The sequence below is a fragment of the Procambarus clarkii genome, unplaced genomic scaffold, assembly GCF_040958095.1.
Source record: "Procambarus clarkii isolate CNS0578487 unplaced genomic scaffold, FALCON_Pclarkii_2.0 HiC_scaffold_200, whole genome shotgun sequence".
Taxonomy (NCBI): domain Eukaryota; kingdom Metazoa; phylum Arthropoda; class Malacostraca; order Decapoda; family Cambaridae; genus Procambarus; species Procambarus clarkii.
The window spans coordinates 141,859-145,692 of record NW_027189233.1 but is presented as its reverse complement, the minus strand read 5'-3'; positions in this window follow the sequence as shown (position 1 = coordinate 145,692).

The following is a 3,834-nucleotide window of genomic DNA, read 5'->3' as shown; positions in this document are numbered from 1 at the left end:
CAACATTGTCATATGTCTTTTCTTGGAGACGAAACCTCGCTTTATGATTTGAAGTTGAAATCCTCAAATATTGTTATATAGTGACTTTTTTCACGTTTTTCATGTAGTTTGATATTACGTAAATATATTCATTTTTACCAATATTTCGATACTATTTCATGTCGTATCACGATATGTGATTTGGCTTTCAAATCTCAGAATTTCGCATAATATTGCATTTTAAGCAAGTTTTCTTGCATTTTGTTTCGTACGAAAAATCTTCGAATTTAGCAATATTTTGACGTTTATCATCCCCTTTTCCTTTATGTGATTTAAACAAAATATCATCGAATTAGGCAATATTTTGCCGTTTTTCCACGTTTTTGTGAATTTTCAGTCTATGGGTATTAATTCATTATATATACGATAAAAACACATAATTGATTAGATAATAACCTTAAATACTTCATTTTCAATCAACTATTTGTTTCTCGTTAAAATACTGAGTAATATATTCAAATGGGGAGAAGTTCTGTTTTTATTGCATATATCGACGTTTCAGCCGGAATAGAGTGATTTTCGTGTACATCATCTATCGGTAATATAAACGGAAAATCAGGAACATTTTAGTTAATTCTAATGAAAACACATTGATTTTTATCATTTGTATTGGAAACAACATTGTCATATGTCTTTTCTTGGAGACGAAGCCTCGCTTTATGATTTGAAGTTAAAATCCTCAAATATGGTTATATAGTGACTTTTTTCACGTTTTTCATGTAGTTTGATATTACGTAAATATATTCATTTTTACCAATATTTCGATACTATTTCATGTAGTATCACGATATGTGATTTGGCCTTCAAATCTCAGAATTTCGCATAATATTGCATTTTAAGGAAGTTTTCTTGCATTTTGTTTCGTACGAAAAATCATCGAATTTAGCAATATTTTGACGTTTATCATCCCTTTTTCCTTTATGTGATTTAAACAAAATATCATCGAATTAGGCAATATTTTGCCGTTTTTCCACGTTTTTGTGAATTTTCAGTCTATGGGTATTAATTCATTATATATACGATAAAAATGATGCAAACACATAATTGATTAGATAATAACCTTAAATACTTCATTTTCAATCAACTATTTGTTTCTCGTTAAAATACTGAGTAAGATATTGAAAAGGGGAGAAGTTCTGTTTTTATTGCATATATCGACGTTTCAGACGGAATAGAGCGATTTTCGTGTACATCATCCATCGGTAATATAAACGGAAAATCAGGAACATTTTAGTTAATTCTAATGAAAACACATTGTTTTTTATCATTTGTATTGGAAACAGCATTGTCATATGTATTTTCTTGGATCTAAATAATACGAAACCTCGCTCCATGATTTGAAGGTAACATCCTCAAATATGGTAAAATAGTGACTTTTTCACGTTAATCATGTAGTTTGATATTATGGAATTATATTCATTTTTACCAATATTTCGATACTATTTCATGTAGTATCACGATATTTGATTTGGCCTTCAAATCTCAGAATTTCGCATAATATTGCATTTTAAGCAAGTTTTCTTGCATTTTGTTTCATACGAAAAATCATCAAATTTAGTAATATTTTGACGTTTATCATCCCCTTTTCCTTTATGTGATTTAAACAAAATATCATCAAATTAGGCAATATTTTGCCGTTTTTCCACATTTTTGTGAATTTTCAGTTTAGGGGTATTAATTCATTATATATACGATAAAAATGATGCAAACACTTAATTGATTAGATAATAACCTTAAATACTTTATTTTCAATCAACTATTTCTTTCTTGTTAAAATACTGAGTAAGATATTGAAAGGGGGAGAAGTTCTGATTTTATTGCATATATCGACGTTTCAGCCGGAATAGAGCGGTTTTCGTGTACATCTTCCATCGGTAATATAAACGGAAAATCAGGAACATTTTAGTTAATTCTAATGAATACACATTGATTTTTATCATTTGTATTGGAAACAACATTGTCATATGTCTTTTCTTGGAGACGAAACCTCGCTTTATGATTTGAAGTTGAAATCCTCAAATATTGTTATATAGTGACTTTTTTCACGTTTTTCATGTAGTTTGATATTACGTAAATATATTCATTTTTACCAATACTTCGATACTATTTCATGTAGTATCACGATATGTGATTTGGCTTTCAAATCTCAGAATTTCGCATAATATTGCATTTTAAGCAAGTTTTCTTGCATTTTGTTTCGTACGAAAAATCTTCGAATTTAGCAATATTTTGACGTTTATCATCCCCTTTTCCTTTATGTGATTTAAACAAAATATCATCGAATTAGGCAATATTTTGCCGTTTTTCCACGTTTTTGTGAATTTTCAGTCTATGGGTATTAATTCATTATATATACGATAAAAAACACATAATTGATTAGATAATAACCTTAAATACTTCATTTTCAATCAACTATTTGTTTCTCGTTAAAATACTGAGTAATATATTCAAATGGGGAGAAGTTCTGTTTTTATTGCATATATCGACGTTTCAGCCGGAATAGAGCGATTTTCGTGTACATCATCTATCGGTAATATAAACGGAAAATCAGGAAGATTTTAGTTAATTCTAATGAAAACATATTGATTTTTATCATTTGTATTGGAAACAACATTGTCATATGTCTTTTCTTGGAGACGAAACCTCGCTTTATGATTTGAAGTTAAAATCCTCAAATATGGTTATATAGTGACTTTTTTCACGTTTTTCATGTAGTTTGATATTACGTAAATATATTCATTTTTACCAATATTTCGATACTATTTCATGTAGTATCACGATATGTGATTTGGCCTTCAAATCTCAGAATTTCGCATAATATTGCATTTTAAGGAAGTTTTCTTGCATTTTGTTTCGTACGAAAAATCATCGAATTTAGCAATATTTTGACGTTTATCATCCCCTTTTCCTTTATGTGATTTAAACAAAATATCATCGAATTAGGCAATATTTTGCCGTTTTTCCACGTTTTTGTGAATTTTCAGTCTATGGGTTTCTTGGATTCATATTTATACGATAAAAATGATGCAAACACATAATTGATTAGATAATAACCTTAAATCCTTCATTTTCAATCATCTATTTGTTTCTCGTTAAAATACTGAGTAAAATATTCAAAAGGGGAGAAGTTCGGTTTTTATTGCATATATCGACGTTTCAGCCGGAATAGAGCGGTTTTCGTGTACATCTTCCATCGGTAATATAAACAGAAAATCATGAACATTTTAGTTAATTCTAATGAAAACACATTGATTTTTATCATTTGTATTGGAAACAACATTGTCATATGTCTTTTCTTGGATCTAAATAATACGAAACCTCGCTTTATGATTTGAAGTTAAAATCCTCATCTATGGTTAAATAGTGACTTTTTTCACGTTTTTCATGTAGTTTGATATTACGTAAATATATTCATTTTTACCAATATTTCGATACTATTTCATGTAGTATCACGATATGTGATTTGGCTTTCAAATCTCAGAATTTCACATAATATTGCATTTTAAGCAAGTTTTCTTGCATTTTGTTTCGTACGAAAAATCATCGAATTTAGCAATATTTTGACGTTTATCATCCCCTTTTCCTTTATGTGATTTAAGCAAAATATTATCGAATTAGGCAATATTTTGCCGTTTTTCCACATTTTGGTGAATTTTCAGTCTATGGGTATTAATTCATTATATATACGATAAAAAACACATAATTGATTAGATAATAACCTTAAATACTTCATTTTCAATCAACTATTTGTTTCTCGTTAAAATACTGAGTAAGATATTGAAAAGGTGAGAAGTT